At 41.7% G+C, this 24356-nt stretch overlaps 1 long non-coding RNA gene across 1 annotated transcript; it reads right to left on the bottom strand.

Annotated features, from left to right (window-relative positions):
- Window positions 1-936: 936 nt before the first annotated feature.
- On the bottom strand, window positions 937-13225 carry LOC128351931 (uncharacterized). The gene is made up of 3 exons (XR_008320116.1): window positions 13140-13225; window positions 9635-9750; window positions 937-1219 (listed from the first exon to the last, which is right to left on the bottom strand). It is a non-coding gene; the product is annotated as an uncharacterized LOC128351931 (long non-coding RNA).
- Between the last annotated feature and the right edge of the window lie 11131 nt (window positions 13226-24356).

The raw sequence follows: 24356 nt of genomic DNA, 5'->3' as shown, positions 1-24356 counted from the left end.
ACCGCCCTGAGCCATTTTTGGAAGGGCAGTATAGAAATCGAATAATAATAATAATAATAATGATAATCCAGTTGGTGGGGACTAGAGGGCCTTTCTGGTTGTGGCCACTCGGCTTTGGAACGCCCTCCCTAAAGAGCTTCGCCATTCTCCCTCCCTCTGTGTTTTTAAACACAACAACTAAAAATACATCTTTTTAAGGAGGCTTTTTAATGTTCCATCTTTGGTTATATCTGGTAGGTTTTTTAGTTTTTATAATTCTCAATTTTTAACTTTTTAAATAACTTGTAATTTGAAAATTAATTCTGATTGTAGTTTCAGCTTTGCCTTTTAAATTCTTTACTTAATTTGGTTAATTTTATTAGTTTTATTTTACCGTCTATCTGTTTTATTGTTGTGAGCCATCCCAAGCAGTTAGTGTACTGGAGGGGCAGGGTAGAAATATTTTAATTAAATAAATAATAAAAAATAATAAAAATGACAGCTCAAATTTTAAGAACTTAATTTTTATATATTGATGACGCAAGTATATTTTTAAAAGGTCAGGATCCTATGCTAAAGATCTTGTTAATGTGAACTCTTAAGTGCTAGAGAGGTAAAATGTACCATCTACTTCCAGGTGGTTATACAATTATAAAGGGGTTAAATGGACTTAAACTCAGAATGGTGGTGTGTGTTTTCTTTTGAGCACACCTCAGAACTGTGGTGTGTGAGAATGCAAGATGCTGCAGCTCAAATTGAAATCCACAAGGCTGTTGGAATGTTGGTATAAGAACCAAATCTATTAGAATTTTAGCGGATGAAGAATTGTGCTGAATGCAAATGAACAAAAGGTTAAACTTTGTCCCCTCTGTTGGTGATGATAGCAAAGTGTAATTCTGTACACAACAGGGAAATTTCCAATTATAACCTAGTCTAGGTCCCTATGGAAGTGACAAAAAGTGCCATCTGCTTTATGGACTCTAAGACGTTTATTATCCAAATCAGAATAAGATTTGCAAATAGGCAAGATAGATCACAAAACCAGATATAATGAAAAGACAGTAGGATAGAGAAATTACTAAAGCCTTCAGTTAAAGAAACCTTCAAGAGTGAAATGTTGCTAGGAGTTTAAGCAGTATACCAGATGCCATTTTAATGAAGACAGTGGGGCAGACATTAACCAATTTCACATTTGCTGGCATATGCAGACAAGAAACTTGCTTCATTGAGGTCTATTTATCTGAAAGTAGAAAAGAAAAGTATCAAGGCAATTCAAAGTTACAATTACTGGAATATTTAAAATTTTAAATCATAGAAATGAAGAAATGGCATCTGAATGACTTGTGTAAAAGGTGTCAGGGGTCTAAACTAGGGACTCTAGTAGCAGCACTATAATGGGTACCATCAAGGCAGTTTATAGGGAGAAGGTCGACTTGACCCGAGCCCTATGTTCCACAGTCAACAGGGGCAGGAAGGGGAATTCAGTTTGAGCTTCATGCCTATAGGAGAAAGTACTATCAGTCTTGCCTCACCAAAACCTAGGCACTAGCCTGTCAGTAGGGATGTGCACTGCAATTCAAGGACAAATAGATTCAAATCGGGTCAGTTTGAATGATTTGACCTCAAATTGAATCACCATTGATCTCGATGACTATAGAGGTTGAATCAAATTGATCCTGACTTGATTTGAATCGATTTGTCAAAGCGAACTGCTATTTTGTTTGCCCATTCTACTGGTTTTCTGTGGGGAGAGCAGGTCTACCAATAGGTTTTCTGGGAAAGCAGATCTACCATTTAACCCAATTGGTATATCAGCATTCCCCAGAAAAGCAGTAGAGTTTGAGCCCTGTTTTTCTTAGGAGAGTTAGTTTACTTAATGAGTAGACCTGCTCTCCCAGAAAACCTATTGCTAGACCAACTCTCCTTTCCAGCTGGTCTACCAATTGCTTTTCTCTGATTTCAGGTCAAATTGCTTTTCTCAATTCAATTTTTTTAATTGCTTTTATTCAATTCGAGGTAGAATAGAATCCCAAAATCTGATTGTGCACACCCCTACCTGTCAGACCATGTTTTCTGCCTCTATCCAGTGGATATCTGTTTGCATGTGCCAGAACCTTTGCATGTCCCTGTTTGCATGTCCCAGAGATGGAAGTCTACAAATCAGAAACAAACAAACAAACAAATAAATAAAATAAACCCAATTGTCATAGACTGTGTTGTCTGTCTCTGGCTCTTTGGAACGTTATTTGCCTGTTCTGAAACATGACCACTAGCCTGTTTTGACCACTCTACTTACTTCAGATCTCACTGGGCCCTAACACTGTGTCAGCCAGATTCCCTTGTTAACCCACCAATGATGCTGGGAATAAACGCTGCCCAGTGAAATGTGGAAAGTTCTGAACTGTCCGTGCTGCTGCTGCAAAAAAGATGGTGCTCATGAGCAAGAGTGCTCGCTTACAAATACTTAAAACTTCATTTTTGGCGTTCTACACTGGAAATATATTACATTAGAAATAAAGTGAGGTGCTTCACACGATCAAAGTGAAGCACCTCAAAGTGGTGTGTGGGGAGAGCGGGCTTAGCCTGCTCTCTCTGCACACGAGCAGAGCTCTCGCCCTGGGCAGCCGTATCGGCCGTCCACATGACTACCAGCTCCGTCATAGAGCCAGTTGGGGTTGCAAAGATTGGGTGCCGCCCGGCCCCCAGAAGTCCCAGGATGCCCCACACGAGTTCACAGGGCATTCTGGAAAGAACCCTGAAGCCAGGAAGCTTGTAGGAGCCTCCCAGTTGGGGGTCTCCTCGCGAGCTGCCATGGCATGAAGCATATCACGACCAGCATATCACGACCTGCAGCATATCACGACCAGGAAAACCATGTTAATGGAGCACTCGCTCTGTTAACCTGGTTTAAGGGGAGTGGGAAATAGGCAGGAAAGCCACCTTAGAAGCACCGGGATTGCCCACAAGCCCGGTGGTTCTGACACTCACTAGAAACTGGGTTGGTCTCCCTTAGCCCGGTTTCTAGTGATCGTCAGAACAGCTTCATGATGTAGCATTGCAGAAGAGCACTAACATTTTTTTTTTTAGGTAATCACAGTGGCATGGGCAGCTCAGAATCATCCATGTTTCACTGCACGGCATGTTGGCTACTGTTTCATAGATTCCCCTAACTTTAACTGGTACACTAAAGGTGAGATTTTTTAAAAAATACTATGTTTGTATGCCATCAATTCTTCAAGAAATAAACTGATTATTTTAGCCTGAACATAAGGGTGGAAGGTATGTCATGCTATGAGCTCTTTTAGAATGGGTATGCATTCAAAAATTGTATCCCCCATATACAGTGGGTTTAGCCCACTCGATTACCTCCAGTGTTCTACCACCTTATTTCCTATGTCATTTGGCACCTGTGTTGAACCAGCCATATACTTAATTATAAAAGCTGTAAACATCTCCATATTATAAATTTCATTGTTGTTTTTGGAAGGAGCAGGGCATCAGGAATACACTACAAATATATGAAGCTGCCATATGACGAGTCAGACAATTGGTCAATTCTGGTCAGTATTGCCTACACCAGGGCTGTGAAACTTTGGTCCTCCTGCAGATGTTCGATTACAACTCCCATAATTCCTGGCTATTGGTCAATGTGACTAGGGATGATAGGAATTGTAGTCCAACTACTGCTGGAGGGCTGAAGTTATACAATCCTGGTCTACACTAATGAGCAATGGCTTTCCGGGTCATCAGGCAGGAGTCTTCCTCAGCCTTGCCTGGAGATGCTAGGGAGTGAATCTGGAATATTCTGCATACAAAGTTTTTGTCTATCATTGATGTATGACCCATCTTACTTATTCTTAAAGGGAAAATTACAATTGTTTAGAAAAACCCATTAATGTTAACATTTTAGATGTTTAGTTCATAACCAGTTTCAGGCTTACTTCTGAGTTTATGAAAAGCAATATGCTTGCAAAGCTAAAAAGCAACATTGCTTGCTCTTGTATAATAAAGTTGTTTTAGACATTGTATTACAAATCGCACCTTACATTGAAATTTCATATGAATCAGAAGTTGTCAGATGACTTTGCTACAAGATTGACACTAAGCATGACAGGTTGCAGTCTGAAGGGAATTTTTTATTTAAGTTATGATTGACTGACAAAGGTTCTATTTTGAAGTGTCTTATTGAACATAACTTTGGTTTTAATACTTTAGAACTGCAGCAGCAGTAGGATCCAAAGAACTGCAATGAACCATTATTATCAGAGAACTTGAAGATACCCTAAGAGGTCATCTAGCCTGTCAGTCAATGAGGCTATTCCCACAATCCACAGAAAGCAGGCTAAGTCCCTTAGCCCGCTTTCTATGGATTGTGGGAACCACCAGGCTTGCAGGCGAGGTCGGTGCTCCCAAAGTGGCTAGCCTGCCTAAAGCACCCTCCCCTTAAATGAGGTTAATGGAGAGAGTGCTCCGTTAACTTCATTTGGTTGCTAGTGTGTTGCTGCAGCATATGGTGACACACAAGTTGACCCCTGGCCAGGAGGCTGCAAGCAGCCTCCCGGGCTCAGGGGTCTCTCCAGGATGCCCCGTGCACTCACACAGGGCATCCTGGGACTTCCGGGGGCCACATGGCAGGGACTTCCTGGGACTTCCTGGGACCAATCCTGGGACTTGCGGGGGCTGCATGAATTCTGGCGGTCGCATGGAGCCGGCCGTCCACACAGGAGGCAGTGATCGTCTGCAGGGAGGTAAGTGCTTTTGATCATGAGGATCGCTTCAATGAGTCTTACTTCTAGGTAGCAGGTTTTAGATCCAAGCATAAATCAACTTATGCTCACTTATATCACCGTGACTAAAAGATGGATTAGACGGTGTCTATTTCCATCTCCAGTTACCACCGGTTCGTCTCCAGTTACCACTGGTTGGTCTGGTGGCGACTCACAGGTGGGCCTTCTCTGTAGCTGCTCCTGGGCTATGGAATGCACTCCTGGCAGAAATCTGTAATTTGAGTTCATTACTGTCTTTCAGGAGAGCCATTAAAACCTATCTGTTTGGCCTGGTCTTCCAGGGTTTTAAAACTGTTTTAAACTGTTTTAAGTGGTTGCTCTGGTTTTCCATGAATGTTTTGAATGTTTAATTGGTTTTTTCCTGTTTTTATAGTTTTGGTTTTAATTGTTAACTGGTTTTAATTGTTTTTATCCTGTTGTAAACCGCCCTGAGCCATTTTGGAAGGGTGGTATATAAATCAAATGGCGTGCAGACCATGCAAATGACATGTGCAGAGGCCAGAAGAGCACCATTTTGGATTCCAAAATGTTGCTTGGAAAGGGTTGGAACCTTCCACCTCAGAACCGTTCATTGCGTTCTGAGTTCGAAACAGGCCCCCTTTTAAAAGAGTGTTCTGTTTTGAGCTCAAAATACTCAATATGACCCATTTCAAAGTGGAATGTCCTGACTGGAACATTCTGCACACCCCTACTTTTTAGCATTTGCTGCTTCTGTAAAATAACTGAAAATTAGATAAAATAATGTCTTAAGGCAAAGGGCAAAGCCTAGCAACCTTTATTGCAACCTTATATTTCATTATAATTTGAAATGTCTGCTTCAGTCTACCATAAATTTTGCTATGCAACTGTTATCATATATTCATTAACATATAGGATAATTGAACTATAGGTTGTGCTATCTTGTAAGTGTAAGGTATATAATGTTTTGGCAATGCCAAGGAATTCTCCAGGCATACAAGCTGGAGCTTTCAACAACTTCATCATTATGGCCTCTCTCCCCCATTTAATTATTTCTGAAACTACCGATTTTCTTCTTTAATGTCAGTGACACTTAAACAAAGAAGGTGCTACCACCTGCTACTTCCTTCGAGCTGAATGCTGGACACCTGCAGTGCTTCCTTAGGAGCTGGTTGGCAGGAGATAAAAGCAGAACTGGCATGTTTCATACTTTTGCTCCCGGAGAGGAAACCAGGGATGCAACTGCTGTGGTATGCCAACATTTCATGCCAAAGTTACTCTTAATCAAAAACCTCCTCCACAACTAAGTGAAATACTCAGAAGGCATTCAGAAGAAAGGTTGTTGCAGTCATTTGCATAGAGTTTCATTCAATAAGAAAATGTATAGACCTTGAACAAAACAATACACATATCTACAAATATATGGTCTGATGAAACTGATCCATGAATTTATAAATGCAACCCACCTGCCACCCCTTTTTTCTGCTCCCTTTTCTACTTAGATTAAAACTATTGGTTCACTCTACTTCTTTCTCTTCTTATTCTTCTGTCGCCCACTACATCTGTCAGCTAAGGGAATGTTAATAACTATGTGCCAACCTTAAAAGAGACAAGATTCACATTCAAGCTGAGTGGGGGTCTATCTTTGGATCCTGAACAGCAGCATTTTAAAGGCCATATAATTAGTGGGAAATTATCAAAAATTTGTCACTAGTGCTGTTATGTGGGTGGGGGAAAGTGCTAGCCCCTTGTGTGGGGTGGGGGGCGAGGGGGTGGGGGAAGCAAAAGCAAAGGCATACAATGTCATGCAAATTAACTACAGAGCAATACATCTGTAATTAAATGCCAATATGTAGGTGAGAAAAGCAGCATCAGAGAGTGCCTGCTGGTTGCCAGCTGATGTATCTTGGACATTGGCTATTATTTTTCAGCCATCTTTTCAATGATTGATTGACTTTTACATTTTACATTTTGACTTTATATAAAAGTTAGTTTTCCAAAGATTATCAGATGTTTCCATGGCATGCTTCCTTTTAGTTTACTTTGTTCCTTGTGATGAATTAAAAAAAACAAAAATAGATTCATTTATTTATGTGCTGGATGCTTCCAATTATGCTCTTGGAAAGTATTTTATCATCAATAAGGTCATGATAGCTCCAGGGTCAAGGTTTCTGCTAACTTGCCCAAGTTATGCAGTATCTGTTGGGCAAATACATACAATGCGTATTACCTCAACCTACCTTCCTGAAGTGATTTTTGTTATGCTCAATCAAGATGATGAAACACACACAAATGTCTGAGAGTATTTTACAAAGAGTTTGAGAAATGCAGGTTTCTGTTGTGCTTTTGAAAATTAATTCCTTAAGAAAATATGTTATTCTGATTCAATCAACACTTCAAAAATATAAAGCAAATCTTTTGTTTCCTCCCACCCTTACTTGTGACTACTCTCCTCCCCATCCCCCAGCAGTTAATGACATGTGAACAATTGTACAGCAGGAACTTGTTAAATATACAACACTAAAAGGATTTTAATGAAATATTCATTCAAATGACAACATAATCATGGGGTTAGAAGTGGCTTGAGATAAACTACTGTCACATCTAGAGTAAACAGAAGCTTACTGGGGTGCATTTAACTTAAACATTATGCCCCCCCAAATGTACACCACTGAAATGTCCACCCCTTTGCTGTATCCCTACTTATTTAAAATAACATTAGTGCTTGAAGCATTTGTATGCCACTAGGAAAATGCCATGCATGCAGCTGAGGTGACAACAACATAAAAACCTTTAAAAAGCTACTGAGCCCTTTCTCAAGTGCTTGAAGCATTTGTATGCCACTAGGAACATGCCATGCATGCAGCTGAGGTGACAACATCATAAAAACCTTTAAAAAGCCATTGAGCCCTTTCTCAAGATCAGTGATAAAGGGCTCGAGGGCATGCGGGCAGGAAGCCTTGAAAAGCTTACCTCCCTGCAGACTGTCCTCGCTCGTGGTCTGAGCGCAGAGATTGCACAGCCAGATGTGCAGCTGCCTTCTCTGGCTGCACAGAGGGTTGGGGGTTCGAACACCGAGTGCGTGGTGCATTATGGGGATTCCCCCCAACGCCAACTGGGAGCCCCACAGTCTCCCAGCCCTGGCTGCAAGCAGCCGGTCCTGGCAGACTATAGGAAAAACAGTGCTAAAGTTGTGCTTGCTCCCTTAGCCCTGTTTAAGAGGCAGGGCTCTTTAGTGGGTTTGCTGCCACACTGCTGCTGGCAGCTGCTTGGCTACTGTGGGGTCACATGCATGGGCGAGAGCAGGCTTGGCTGCCATAGCCCGCTCTTGGCTGCACGTGTGAACAGCCTCATTAGCTCTACTCATTATATATCTGTGGCATGCTTCCACAGGGAACATTCCTCGTTATTTATTTATTTTCTTTAAAATATTTATTTACTACCCCAAACTTGCGTCTCTGGACGGTTTACAGTGAAAATCATTTAACACATCAAATCAATTAACAATTAAAATCATTTAAAACATTAAAAAAAACCATTTAAAACATTTAAAACCCAGTATTAAAATTGTAAAACTATAAATCTAATTAAAAAGCCTGGGCGAATAAATGTGTCTACAGTGCCTTTTAAAAAGTTGCCAGAGATGGGGAGGAGAGCTGGTCTTGTGGTAGCAAGCATGACGTGTCCCCTTAAGCTAAACAGGATCTACCCTGGTTGCATAAAAAAGGGAGACTAGGAACATGAAAATGTTTGCACTGTAAGATATCCCCCTTAGGGGATGGAGCCGCTCTGGGAAGAGTATCTAGGTTCCAAGTTCCCTCCCTGGCATCTCCAAGAGAGAGCCGAGAGAGATTCCTGCATGCAGCCTTGGAGAAGCCACTGCCAGTCTGTGTAGACAAGTTCTCTCCTTGGCATCTCCAAGATAGGGCTGAGAGAGATTCCTGCATGCAACCTTGGAGAAGCCACCGCCAGTCTGTGTAAACAATACTGAACTAGATGGACCTATGGTTTGACTCAGTATATGGCAGCTTCCTATGTTCCTATGGGGTGGTTCTTATTTCAACAGGGAGCACATTCCAAAGTCCAGGGGCAGCAACGGAGAAGACCTGTTCCCTAGTAGCCCCCAGACGAGTGGGCGGAAACCACAGACAAACCTCTCCAGATGATCTTAGCAGGCGGTGGGGCTCATGGCGAAGAAGACACTCTCTTAAATACTCAGGGCCTAAGCTGTTTAGGTTTTTAGGTAATGGCAAGCACCTTGTATTTGGCCTGGAAACGTATTGGCAGCCAGTGTAGTTCTTTCAACACAGGATTAACTTTCAACTTTATATCTGTGGCGTGCTGCCACAGGAGCAGGGGTTTGGTGGCCTTCAGTGGGAGATACAACAATTAAACATCTCCTAAGTTATGAACCTGAGAAAGTTGCTATGGAAGTCTTGAAGAAGGCGACAACTATTTTGTCAAGCTGGCAGCAAAGTACATCTCTGATGGAGCTACTTCCCTTCTTGAACAGTAACATTTATTTAAATTCAAGCAATGTTTAAACTTACCCTCAAAGTTCAGCAGTAGTGTACCCCTGCAGCAGTACCACAGTAGTGGGAGGATGAGGGAAAAGCCTCTTTTGTACTGATCATTACCCCTTCTTACACTGCCTGCTCTGGCCTCTGGCCAGTGACCTTAATGCCTTCATGTTGGAAAAAGAGTAATACACGTTTTTGCTCTTTTTCTTATACAGGACAGGCAGCGTTAAGAAGAGGTCTGTGTCCTTGTCTACTAGGTAGTCTCTTAGTAATGGGAGGAGATATAGTTCAGCAGTAGGGCAAATTAAATGCTTGCAGAAGGTCCCTGCCCCAGGTTCAATCCTTGGCATCTCTAGAGAACTGCAGTCAGTCGGAGAAGACAATACTGACCTTGATGGATCAACTGTTTTACTTGGTATAAGGCAGCTACATACATCTTGCCCCCACACCCTGGATCATTCAGTCTACTGCCTCTTCTAAGTAGCCAAATCCTGCTGCAGAATTAACTGATGAGGAAAATTCAGATTTTTTGATTTGGATTAGAATTTTCTACAAAATAACCATGACATGTTGCATGATATCATATCTTGTTTATATGTTTCGGCAATTCATCAATACTTGTGCTAATCTATTACAATTTTTTCTTTCCACTGAGATGTCTTTCTGAGTAAATTAATCCTTAATGCATATTTGCATTCTTGTCCATTTTGTATTACTATGAATTTCTGTCAAATATCTACAGGACATCAGTGGGAGGGGAGAAAAAGCATCGAGCGCCGCCACCCAAAGGAAACAGAATAACTTGCCAATGTCTAAAATGGTGTCAATAATGTATCCTCAAAAGAATTGCTTGAGTGCTCTTTAACTTACTAACTACAATGTAGTATGTGGTATAAGGCAATGGGGACTGGTGACTCCTGGGACTGGGTGAGTGCCAGGCAGGGCAGGTGGAGGGCGGAGCCAAAGTAGGTGGTGCAGGGGCGGAGCCAACTCTGACTGGCAGCAGTGCTCTCAGATCTTGTGCAGGTTCTTCCCCAGCATTGCTGCCTAAGCACCTTTTAATTTGAGAGGCCTAGTTTGAATCCAAGAGGCTGTGCTTGCTCAATCCCTGCTGAACTGTGGCCCTAGTTTGCTTGTTTTGTAGAAACATTTTATTTATTCATATATTTTTATTTAATATAAATCTATTCTACCTTTCCAAGACATGTTCAAAGTGCCTTGATAAAACCACAAAAGCTAAAATACACTAACAAGGGGGTTCTCAACATTGGGCACCCAGACCTTGTTAGACTACAACTTTTGCGGGTAGAGAGCTGGTCTTGTGGTGGCAAGCATGATCTGCTCTTTTTCTAAATTGAGTCCACCCTGGAGACTGCACGTGTGAGCACTGTGGACAAGCACCTGCATGCTCATGAAGGAACAGAAAGGGCACACAACATGTAATACCTTAACTTACAAGGTTTTTCCTTGACTTTGTCAGCACATTTTCATATTTTATTTCTTCAAAACTATCATGGTCTGTGTTTGATTTTAGATTAAGTCCAAGAAACATGATTTTTAGATCAGTTGTATTTGCTTCTCGTTTTCTGAGCCTTGAGAAACTGTTTGGTACATATTATTAATGTCGTATCATAGTTTAAATCTATCTGGGGAGAGGGAGACGCTAGAGGAACAAACAACAACTGACTTCCCACCACCACCACTGGAGAAATATGTAATTACATTGAAGAAGTTCAGTTTTTGTTTTTATTATTTTTACTAGTAGACTAGTAACTAGTCATAGAGCTAGACTGAGCTGCTGTTCCAAGGACAGTTGATCAAAATGACAATTTCTTCTCTGTTTGCCTTGCTCAAATAGAACAGAATATGCACTCTAGCTCTTACTCTGGCTTCTCTGATTAGCTGCCAGAGCTGTCAATCAAAATGGAGGCTTTTCATGGCTGGGCGGGTTGGTCGTTCTGAGTTCTGCCCACCTTCTGGAAACAAAACCAAGCCTTTCCTTTACCTGCTGCCTCATTGATATGTTAATTATGATTGACACATGCTCAGCATTACAACGTAGCCTAGTACCATCGCCCACTTTATGAAAACATTGCAGCTTGGAGAGACAAGCTGCAGGGAAGGGCGGAAAGGGCAGTACAACCCAGGCAATGAGTTAACATGATGGTAGGTGGGTTGATATTTTTTGAGGGGGACACCACCCACTGTGCCCTTAGTGAAGAGCTTCCCTTGATATAAGGTACCTTATTTTCTGTCACTATAAGAACTTACCAGCAACATTTAGGTTTTTATATTATATGTATATTTAAAAGTAACTCATTCTGTGCCCAACTATTTGCACCAACCCCATGGATAAATCTCTATTTCTTCATATGCTTCCAGGTGGGGAAGGAAAGAAATAAGCTCAAAGGGTGGGATGCAGCATATTGGAGGTGATGCAGAGAACAAGGTAGTTTTAGTCATATGCGGCAGAAAGAAAAATACCTTCAAGAATTCAGGCAACTTATAAAGAACTAAATACTTGAAATCAAAGGGCATGAGACCTCACAACAATTTTCTGAATAAGGAGTGGAAAGAGTTGTCATTCTTTTCTCAGAAAGACTTGAGCAGGAGCTGACTTTTAGCATTAAGAACTGCATTACTCAATGGGCACAAAATACTTAAGATAGTGGAATCGTGTGGAAGCTTATGGATCATTCTGGAACTGCCAGCCATCAGCAGAAAAACTACATCTTATAAGTTGCACAATATTTTTTATAAATGTTTTTTTTAATCTTAGCAATGTGTATGTTAGGGAGAAACCTAAAGGTTGTCATTAATTTGTTGATAATTGCTATTTCTGCCTACAGTGATGATGACCTTTCTTCCTGCTTTGCACTAGCAGAAATGGTAAAGGAGGCCTTAAGCCTCTAGGTGAAATCTGTTTCTTATTATGAATCTGCCTTATTGCCAAGTCAGACATTGGTTCTCCAAGCTTTCCTGCAGAGGGATTAAGATTGGGCAGTATGTTTTAGCCTGGGACCTACGACATGTCTTCTACCAATGAGCTATGGTCTAAGGATGTGCAGAATGTTTCAATGTAGAAGCATTTTGAGTGTTTTGAGCTCGAAATAGAACATCCTTTAAATAAAGGATCTGTTTCAAGCTCGGAGGAGAACAACCCCGTTTTGAGTGAAACTTTCAACATTTCAAGCACTACTTTAGTGCACTGTGGCTGGCAGTGGATTCTGGGTCAGTAATTCTTTTTTGGCCATTTTTGGTCTGTGTTTGAAATGTGTGTGATGTGTTGGGAGAGAGAAATTCCCGTGTACTCTGTGCTTATGCAGTGTTTTTCAAGGCAGGGTTGTAAAATGCATTGCAAAGCACAATGCAAAACGTGTGTTCACTCTGTGAGTGCAACTTGTTCTGGCCATAGGAAAAAATGGGGAAACTCAAAGCACCCCATTGTTCCCCATGGGTAGTTCTGAGGGACACCATACTGTTTTGTGTGATAGGGCCTGATGGGTGCTACCTAACACTCAACCCACAAAAGAAATGGGCAAGCTGGAGATTTTTAAACAAAATTTTAACTTTCCCTTCAAGCCTCCATAGGTTCTTTTCTCTGTTTGTGGCACATGGCAACCATTTACTAAGTGGTAACTTAACAGCAGTGTGTACATAATTGGTTAAGCGGGTCATCTGCAACATCCAGCCAACTGGTGGGGAGAATTTTTGCCCACATTTGTACTACATCAGAAATACAAAGAAGCAGGGAACTGACAAAACAATTCTCCTTTGCAGAAGATGAAGCAAATAGCCATAGCAGCCGGTGAATGCGGTGCCGATGGGGACGAGGGTGATGAGAGGCACCTTTAGAAAATAAATTAATAGATGCTTACCCACATTAGGACAGTACCTGCAAGCTGCCTCAAGGAGTGGTGCTCCACCCAGGATCCTGTGCAGGGTGGCAGCACCCCATCCGGCATCTCTGCAGGGCAGCAGCATGGCCCTGGCCTCAATGCATGTGAGGAAGAAGAAAGGCAGAAGAAAAGTATTTTTCATGGGCGAGCCTACTAACTGGTGTTATTTGGCAGTATTGTCCCTTGGCAAAGAGGCTTTCCATCCCATATCACAGGGAGTGACTTTTCATGTTATGAGAAACAGAAAGAAGTAGGTGTGCAAATGATTTACTTCTAGTATGCTCAAGGAAAGAACATGCATATCCTTCCATGGTGGGAAGTACAAGCTGAAACAGAGTTCTGAGTAGGTAATGCAAGGTGTTTTCAGACTGATCAGAGTGGTCCTGTGATAAGCCACAATCATGAACAGCCTTTATACTTGGTAGAGCCTACTCACTTCAATAAGATTTATTACCATATTCTGTTGGACTTACAACTGAAATCCTCAAGTCCTCAAATTGCTTACTTCAGGGAATTCCCATTAATCATTATTATAACTGCAGAGTGGGTGGCATGAGAATGGGAACCCTACCATGTACTGCATTACACAGTAGTAGAATGTTGCTAGAGAGGAATTTAAGTCAATAATATTTGACTGTAGAAATATGGAAGGAATTCCTTAATCCAGCCATATTTATCTGTATTACCATAATACCCTTTCCCCTAGCAATTTTCTTCCACCTAATTTGTTGAAAAGTGCATCAGGCTTAACTTTATCACATGCACCGTTGCAGAAGAGGAAAGAAAGGCCCTTTCACTCCGCTTCTCTCTGTGTCTGCACATCTTCATTAGAACACTTGTCCTCTGAGCTCAGCTTGTAGTTGGTATAATGAGAGGGGAGTTACAGAAAAGATGATAATAGGATTTAGTGTAGCAGGACAAAAAATATAACAGTACGAAGAACATCTTGTGTCAGTAACTGTTAAATAAATGCTTAACTAGAAGATGTAATTACTTAGCATTATAATGTGCCAACCCAAAGGGCAACATGCCTTTCCCAGGAAATGAGAAATTCCATGCCTGCTCTAACCTTGAAAGACTTGTCTCCTAAAAATGCATTCCTGTAAAGTTTTATTTCAAAGCAGAAGCCTAAGCCTTGGCCCAGGGTATTTAAGAGAGCACTTTCTGCTTCAGGATCTCCACTGCTTATTAAGAACTTCAGGAGAGGTTCACCTGCAGTCACCACCAGCTCATCTGGTGGCAACTCAAGGTTGGGCCTTTTCCATAGCTGCCCTGAGGCTCTGGAATAAACTCCCTGTTGTAACAGCTTCACCATGGCCAGGGGCGTAGCAAGGTTGGAGTGGGCCCAGAGACAAGATTTTAAAATGGGCCCCCCCCCCAAAGTCCAGGGCCTCCGCACACCCCAGGCCCCCAAGGATTTAAGTCTGATATTCCAAAATAAGTATGCTGCCTGCAAATACATTTCACTGAATACACACACACACGTCACAATATATAGTGATATACATTGAGTACTATACATTTGTATTACTTTTAATGCCTAGAACACACTAGAAAGATGAATTATTAAAATGGGCCCCTCGCTGCAGATTAGCAAAGGAGACTTTCAACCATGCAGGGTGAACCTATGTTTGTTTTCTCAGAATTCTGAACAAATTCAGTCAAGTTTGATTCCAGGAGGTTTTTCACAGGAGGCTTTTAAAGCCCTTTAAGACACATCTCCTCTGGAATGGAGGTGCTGCATTCACATGTTGGCCAGATTTACCCTGAAGTCCCTGCAAGTTATTGGGGAGCAGTTCACACACAAGAAAAATAAAATAAAAGCACCACACATGCTTCACAGTTCTCACTCAGACCTTCTGGGTTGCAAAACAACTTGAACATAAGTGCATTTATAAATGAATGAATGAATAAATAAAATTAATAAAATACTGTTCCAGAAGTTTTTGCAATTTTCTGCCATGAAACAAGCCACTTATAGGACTTTTTAGATAGTTTTTTTTAAGTCAGCAAATTTTCCAAGCTGTTTCAAAATAAATATTCAGAGACTACTCGGTCCCTCCCCCCACCCCCATATCCAAGCCCTATGGCAAGCAGATCCCTATATATGGGGGGGCGGGGGCGGGAAAGGTAACCACAAAAAGGAGTTCACACTCTACCTGGCAAATGCTGGTCTGGGTTAAGCAGGGCAGCAAGGGGTCTTCTGCTGCAGAGAACACTCTGGCTGCCTCCTCCTTCCTGGCTTGCTTGGGCCCTACTCGAGTTCAGGCTTCACTGCGGCCTACACGGAGGCCTCCGTGGAAGCCCCACCCACCCGCCGATCAGCTGAGAGGCGGGAGAAAAGGAGCTCTTTGCAGCTTGCCTGCTGCTTCGATTGCGGGCCAGCAGAACAAGCAGGAGAGACGGCGAAGAGGGCAAGTGGCTGAGAGGCTGTGGGGCTAGGCAGGGGGCAATGGGGAGTCACATGAGGTGCCCCTGGGGTGCCCCTCCAGGCAGTGGGGCCCCCAGACAACTGTCTCCCCTTGCCCTATCATTGTTACGCGCCTGACCATGGCCCAGGTAATATGTAATGTGGAACAACTGGTCAAATAGACCCGCAGTTCCGCACCCCTTCCATCATGGTTCCCATAAGAAAGAATACTCTGTTGCTGGTGGTTGGTGACCTTTTTAATGGGAAAAGGCATAAAGACTCTGTGATTACCTACAAGTAAGAAATAATTTTGAACACAATTTGCTCAAAATGGATTCGGATCATGAGATGTTAACAACTGCAGTTTATGGGGAAATTATTCATAGATACAATAAAAGAGCCACAAAACCATAGATATTATGGGTTGCAGGAGGTGCAAAGTGGGCAAAGCTCTTTGTTGTAAGCAGATTTCTCTTGGGGTCTATGCAGTATTTGTAGCTAAATGATACAGTGGCATGTATTAGTTATAAGTGTGCATGTTTAAATTATGTGCACATTTGAAGTCCAAACAATTTATTTGAGGAAGTGTTTCTGTTATGAGAAGGGGGGAAAGGAAGACATTGCATTATAACATTCCAGCTGCATCTTAGCAGACAAATCCAAAATACCTACAGATAAAGAGGCATCTGGCTTGTTGATTTCAGGGAATGAGTCTTATTTATTTATTTACAAATTTATATCCCACCCAAAACTCATGTCTCTGGGTGGCTCACCATAAAATACAAATTACAACAAAATTAAAAAGATAAGATTCACAATAAAATACAGATTACAACAAAATAAAAAAGGACAAAATCACAATAATTTAAAATTTAAACAATGTTAAAAACTATCAAAACAGTATTTAATTAAAAGCCTGGGTGAAAAAATGTGTCTTGACTAACTTTTTAAAAGTTGTCAGAGATGAGGAGGCTCTCATTTTGTCAGGGAGTGCATTCCAGAGCCTCGGGGCAGCAACAGGAAAGGCCCGTCCTGTGTAGCCACCAGAGGAGCCGGTGGCAACTGCAGACAAACCTCCAGATGAATTTAGAGTGAAAGTGGTCCTGGGTTCAAAGTCCTGCCCAGGTAGCTAGGGTGGTTGTATCTAGGGCTGTAGTTCAGTGGTATAGTACATGCTTTCTATGCAGAAGGTCCCAGATTCATTTCCTGGTATCTCCAAGTAGGGATGGAAAATATGTCAGTGTCTCTAGTGTATTGCTCAGTGTAGATTGCTCAGTAATGACCTAAATATATTATTATTATTATTTACATTTTATATTCTGCTCTTCTTCCAAGGAGCCCAAAGTACTACAAACTTAAGTTTCCCCTCACAACAACCCTGTGAAGTAGATTAGGCTGAGAGAGAAGTGACTGGCCCAGAGTCACCCAGCAAGTATCATGGCTGAATGGGGATTTGAACTCGGGTCTCTCTGGTCCTAGTCTAACCACTACACCATGCTGGCATACATGACAGAATAACTTGAATTTTGGGGATTGTGTCTATTAGAAGGAAAAAGTCAAAAGGAAGAGCTACCTTAAAGAAAAGTGTTTATTCCAAAGAAACCAATCCGTACCCCTTCCACTATAGTTCATTTTACATGTCCCAATGTCAAACCCAGCAACTTCTCCATGGGGCTAGGAGGCATTCTTTCTTTTCCTATATCTCAGTTAACACAATTTAAGAAAATAGTTATTGGATATAATGCTATTCAAATCAGTATGATGCCTTGAATGCTCATAATGCTTTGAACTTTCTAGTCCATAAATCAGGTTAAACTGGAACTCTTAGGTTTTATTCCATTGAATTCATTGGAACTAAATAGACTTACATCCTGAAGCTTTAGCTTAACTGGATCATGCAGCAATCTAGAAACCAACAAACCAAGTAATTTGCCATTAACAATTAGAGGAATATAAATAACCTTGAAGCAACCTGTGGTGGTCCAGTGGTGTTCATTTGTAAATTTACTGGCAATTTACAGCATTACATTCCAGTATTATACAGAGAAGAAATCCTTTCCCAGTATTATACAAAGGAAAAAACTCTTCTCAGTACAAATCCTTTGGAATTTTTAAAATAATAAATCCTTTTTGATTTGCTGCCTAGCATTAAATTAGATTGAATATGCACTATCTGCATGGATTACTATAGGTTTTATTATCACATAGATTATTTTAGTATATTTTGGCATGCGTGTGTGTGTGTGTGTGTGTGTGTGTGTATCCTGTAAAACATTTAATGTTACCATATCAAATTAATATTACTAGAGGCGTGATGATCAAACAAATGCACTCTCCAAGGAACAGCAACAATCAAATGCAATTTCCTATTCAGGCCTGACCTTTGATGTGTCCTGACTGAATGCACTTTTAAATCTAAAAATAATTCAATGCTTTTGGACTTCAGAACAACTGTGTGGAATGTTGAAATGCCCCTCTTTACAGATAGGAAACCTGGACAGAGAAATAGTGACTTGGGAACTGGAATAAGGAAATGAGATAAAGAACTGAAGTTGAAGAATCCTTTTTAGGATACACATGCACAAGAGCTATTCTGCTACTGAAAAATATGTTTAATAGTGTTGTCTGAGCAAATTTATTACACAGAATATCAGGTTTTGTATTTGCTTTCTCCCAGAAAAAAAAGCAGCCTGCCACTATCAACTATTCTGTTTGAATACAATCCATTCCAGAATGAATGAGGCTGCACTCAGCGGATCACCATAGGGCCCTTGGGGCATATACATGATAGTGCACTGGCCATTGATACGAACAGGAGGATCTAGCTCTTGCTGTTTCTGCAAACAGCTGATGCTTTTCAATCCATGGGTTTGAAAAGAACTTGTCCTCTAATGGGGTTGTCAGACAGGACCTATCCTGTACCTTGGATCAGCTGGAATGTCAAGCCCTCAGAGTAAGGGAAGGGGGTTAGCAGCACCTGTGTCCTCCTACTTTGGCAGGTTTCATCAGGGGGCTGGCTCCTTACCAGGAGACTACAGCCCACTCTTTTTCTCTCTGCCGCTCATCATGGGCTGGTTTCTTGTAAGGCTGCTTCACTGTCGTAAATCTGTTAGCTCAGCTAACCCAACAGGATTTACAACCCCCTTCAGTACTCCCCCTGTGCGATAACAGAAAGCAGCAGCAAAACTGCAAGAAGGGTGGGGGGAAGGCTCACAAAGAAAATAGTAAATGAATTAAGTCCCCTGAACTGAACTAGGTACTCCCCTCTAACAATAACTGAGTAATAAGTGAAAAGAAAACACAAAGCAAGGAATGAAAAGAGCGAAGGACACCAGAACAAGGAATTAATGGAACAAAGCAGGAAAGCATAAACAAGGCAGACTGGAACTCAGAAAAGTTTGGAATTCAAATAGCACACTGTCTGCAGCCAGTGAAAGTTGCAAACAGCATCTGAGCAATTGAGAAACTGCTATATATATGGCTCAAGAGAACCAGCAGCCAATCAGGCTTCCCTGAGTCAGCACTTCTGCTTCCTCTCTTGTGATCTCCAGCACCTGCGTGACTCCCACTGAGCTTGCCTCTTGAGACGTCCGCTCAAGACAGGTGAAATCCCAGTCTTCTCTCCATCAGAAATAATGTCTGGCAGCTGTTGCGAATCCTCAGCTCCAGAGTCTGGTCTCCCTGTCAAATCCTGTTGCTGTGCCTCTGAGCCCTCACTAGCAGGTGAATCCTCCTGCTCTGACTCTTCTGAGTCAGAAGTCTGAGCCATGACATTCACAAGCTGAACACTGCCTTCTTCTTCTCTGCCTTCTTCTTTGCTGCCAACAAACAAGCCCTAAAATCATCCAGGTGAAAAACTACATGGGGTGGGGGTGGGGGTGGGGGTGGGGGGCGAAGGAAGGTGTGGGATTCATCCATCTGTGTTACCAAGTAATGAGGAAGTTGTAGCTCTGATTTGGGTGGGATACTGCTGGGGTGGAGGAATTGTGGAACTCTCTTTATCCTGATATAGCAGGAAAGTCTGGCAACTCTGAATTGGGAGGCCACTGGAGGAGAACCTCTTTTCCTACCACTGTCTCTTTCCAGGATTGCAGTTTTCAGTTAACTTTAACTTTACTTTTTATGGAAAATGGTAACAAAGCACTGATTGAATGAGGAACAGTTGAGAACACAATGAAGTGTGTAAATACCCCATTTTCTTTAAATTTCAAGTTCTAGTCCAGTCAAGACCCTGGACTGCAGAAGAAGAGCCAACTGGTGAAGGAACAAGCTTGCTTCTTATTCAGGGCGATGTCAAGTGTACTGCAGTTCACACACACCAAGAAGAGGGAGGAAGGTGAGTTAGGAACATAGGAAACTGCCATATACTGAGTCAGACTATTGGTCTATCTAGCTCAGTATTGTCTTCACAGACTGGCAGTGGCTTCTCCAAGGTTGCAGGCAGGAATCTCTCTCAGCCATATCTTGGAGAAGCCAGGGAGGAAACTTGAAACCTTCTGCTCTTCCCAGAGCGGCTTCATCCCCTGAGGGGAATATCTTGCAGTGCTCACACATCAAGTCTCCCATTCATATGCAACCAGGGCAGACCCTGCTTAGCTATGGAGACAAGTCATGCTTGCTACCACAAGACCAGCTCTCCTCTCCGTTCCATTTGGCTTTGTGGCAATCCCTCCACTTGTGCATATCTGTGCTTGTGTCAGGAGAGACTGTGTCAAGCATTCACAACATTAAATAACATCAGCAATATAAGGCAATTTTAAGGAAAATTTGATGTCAAGATGTACTAGAAATTATAAATGGATTGTTTCATATACTTCTCCCAAACACACACTCTTTTTAAACTTTTCCATAATGTTTGGATACCTACAAACAGGAGAGGCTATTAATCTATCAAGGGTTTATAAGTCTGTGGGTGAGGGACCCCCATATTGTGCTTCTGAGTCACAGAATTGAAGGTTATATCTGGAAAACTTTGGGAAAGAATTTCATATTTACTGTAGAACCAGTGTTTTATTGATATTTAAATTGTATACTCCACTTTTTTGCTGCTTGGCCCTCAAAGCAGCTTACAATAATAGATGTAAATAAAAGACAAGTAAAACATCATAAAAACAAATAATAAGACACCAAATTATATTTGGAACAACAGTAGCTCAGTAGCAATATTCTAGTTCAGTTTACAAAATAATGAGGCTATTCACACGACGGGAGAAAATCGGGCTAGTGGTGGTTCGTAAGTGGGTGACCTGCTACAGTACCCCTCCCCTTAAACCGGGTTTGTGGAGTGAGCGCTCTGCAAATCCAGTTTTTAAAATCCTGAGTAGCTGCGTGGGGAGAGCGGGCTTAGCCCGCTCTCCTCGCAAACCCTCCCCAAGCTCTTCTCACGGATCGTGAGAAGAGCCTCAGTAATTCACAGGATTCTGAAGGATGGGTGGAACCAACACATTTGATTCCCATAATATCAATGGAACAGGCATGATGGCTCCCCCCTTAAAAAATGCCACACTACTGGTGTCATCATGGAAAAAGACTTTATTTCTTGTGGCGGACAATCTCATTTCTCCTAGTGGTGGCATACAAAGCTGTTTTTACCACATGTGGAATAATATGTGGGTAGGCTTCATAAGGTAACACAATTACCTTTCATTCTGGGCTTCTGAGTTTAGCCCAAAAGTAACCTGGTATCCAACAGAGCACATGCAGGACTGGAATTACAGATGCCCAGGGCAGCCCTACACAGCAGGCCTTAGAGCAGTCCAGATACTTATTGTCAGGATTGTTTCAAAATAATCTGTATACATGTAAAGATGTCTGGTCCTTCAGGGATCAAACACATTGATAGGCCTTTTGAAGACTACAATTATAGATATTTAACATGTAATTAATGTGTCTCAGAAAGCCAAGGAGATGTAAAACCTCCTTTTAAACCCACTTTTTCATTCTGGTGGAATATCTGCACAGCTACATATGATCTGAATACTTATCATTGAAATGGAATCTTTAAAAGGAAAGATCTTAGTAGCAAGAGAAAAAAGACAGCTAATAACCCGGTTACATTATTCAGCGGAAGTCCCATTGAAATTAATAGGACAAATTAGCCATGACTAACTTGTCCTATTAATTTCAGTGGGACTTCCATTGAGTAATTTAGTCAGGATGTCAACCACCATGTATCTGATCTTCCCTCTTTAAAACATTGGCTTACTAAATCCTGAAAAACTGCCGACGTGACCAAACTGTAAGGCCATTCACACAAGCAACCTATCCACTGTAAGGCTATTCACACGAGCAGCCTAACCCAGGCCAGGGCAGCCCAGCACTCGGACCTTTAACCCCGGCGCCAGGGCTGTGTTAATACTTGGGCTGCACACCCAAGTCCAGGCCTTCAGCAATCTGTGCTGCATGGTGCAGCATGGACTCATGACAGCATGGCACACGACGGTGCACCCACAAGCACATGGTGGATTGCCTGCGGGGAAGGTAAGTGGAACCCCCCCCACCCTGCTGTCCTCTCTACCCCAGCAGGGACCATGTGCATAGCCTTAATATAGAAGAAGTGGGAGATAGAGCTTACTTAAGCTCATCTTTGTCTGCCTGGACTCCTTTCATGATTTTAATGAAAACTATATATAATTTGGATAATATGGATCCTTTCTATATTGGTTGTAGTAATTATTACTATTTGCAATATCACTTCAGTTTCCAATGTGGTGGTAAGATGCTAAATGAGGAGAGCTAGGCTTGCTATCTTTTTCTGTTTGCATATGTATTCAACTGTTCTATGACACGAAGACATTCAGCAATTTAGGCTTTCTCTACCTGCACATCTACATGTATCTGCTGACTTTCTGCCTGCCATGTATCTGCTAAAGGTACAAGATCCCTGCCTGACAGAAAAGATGGCACTTTTGTTCAGCTATCATCCATCCCCTGAAGTAATTGGAAATTCATAGTCACATACCTAGCCAGTGCAAATCTTGTATTTGAAGAAGCAAAGAGGTTTGCTTCAAGTACAAATGATAATAATAATCTCACACACACACACACACACACTTACCTACACTCAATTAATCAGGGCATGCACTGAGCAACTTGTCCTCATGATACCAATTCACAATCAGGCTAATACTTCAGGTATACCATGGAATGTAAATGGCTAAAGCTTGATCATCCAGAACAGTTCTAGACTTGCCTCTTTCTCACTTCTGTACTCCTGACTTATTGAGCATGCTTAAAGGGTTTAGTATAGAAAAGGGTTCTTGAATAATCAGAGGGCTGTGTGTTTATGTTATTACTGGCTCTGATTTTTTATTTTTATTTTCGGAAGTCTGGTTCTGTTTTACCCCAGTTGACTGGGGTAAACATGACTACATGTTTCTGCCAAATTAATTTTTCCTAGAGTATGATTACCTAAATCACAAGATTTGAGCAGATTTCTGTGCAAAAGGTGAGTCCAATCTGGCTTTTGTACAGTGAAGAACTAATAATTGTGTGCTGGAGGTGTTTAAGTAGAAGCCAAAGACAGTAAAAGCATGTTAACTAACAAGCAAGTGGTGGGCAGAGAGGAAACATGACCATTATTAATTTATGCATTTTATTGCTGTAACCACTCCCTGAATAAACAAAGGCTCATTACAATATTTTTAGAAGCTGTTCTGAACAAAAACAATTGTATCCTTCAGTAATGAGGATATAGAATTATATGCTACTAAAACTGCTTGTTAAAAGTCAGCTTTTTTTTTTCAAACGCAAAAGCTTTCCTTTGATGAGCTGATGGTTACATTATTTTGTTCTTCTACCTTCAAGAGAAGTCTCCTGTGACCATTGATTTACATCAAAGATCTGCTGACAATTCAGTATTCTCATCTTATTCTTATGATTTAGAGATGAAATGCAGTGCAGTTTAGTTTGGATTATCCACCAGAGGATTGCATAGATGAAATCCACTTGGATGAGGAAAAGAACAGGAAAGTATTTCTGTCCTACAGTTTTCACAGACTTACATAATCCTGGAATCTCAAACTCATCCAGTTTGAATGGTGCATCAGACATTTGTGGTGTGAGTGGTAAATAGTGCTGTTTGTTCCTATTTCTTTATATATGTGTTCTTGCTGATTGCTGATTGTTTGCTAATAGTTCAAGAAATATTTCTTCAATGAGAGCTAATGATGAGCTGGAGAGGAAGCTTTCCTTAGTTTTCTGCAATACCTCTTCAGCCTGTGCAAAGTGACATGCTTAAAATAGTTGGTGGGGCAGAGAAACTCTTGTCTTGAGTCTTGAGCACAGAAAGAGCTGCGAGTTTGTGGCTGAAAAATTGCGGGTGCGGCAGGGGGGAGGGGCTATAGGGATTCATGCTGTTGTTTTGGGGACTCTGATCTAGGAGCAGAGATTTTGCTGCCTGTTAAATGAGTGTGTTTGCTTCTACAATACTCTGCGTGTGCACACAGCACATACACACACAGACACGCACACACAGACAGACACACACAGATTCTGGAGACACTCTACATTTCCTATCCTACTACTAAGATAGTGCCACTCGTTGACATTTCAGTGCTCAAGGATGAGAGAACACTTAACAGTGTAGAGGCAGTATTGTCAGGTAAAAGAATGTAAGCTCCCTTAATACTTAACACACTGTACTTCATTGCAAGGCCTGCAGATAGCCCACACAGAACTCAGTGGTGGTTCCTGGCTTGCCTTTCCCCATCTTCCTGTCACCCTAGTCCCCTTGGCCACTGCAAGCACACACACACCCTCCTCTTCCTGCCCCCCTCACACACATTCTCTCTCTTTTGCCACT

Source organism: Hemicordylus capensis, chromosome 3 (genome assembly GCF_027244095.1).
Source record: "Hemicordylus capensis ecotype Gifberg chromosome 3, rHemCap1.1.pri, whole genome shotgun sequence".
Classification (NCBI taxonomy): Eukaryota; Metazoa; Chordata; class Lepidosauria; order Squamata; family Cordylidae; genus Hemicordylus; species Hemicordylus capensis.
The sequence above is the reverse complement of the archived record's forward strand: the minus strand, read 5'-3'. Positions and strand labels throughout refer to the sequence as shown.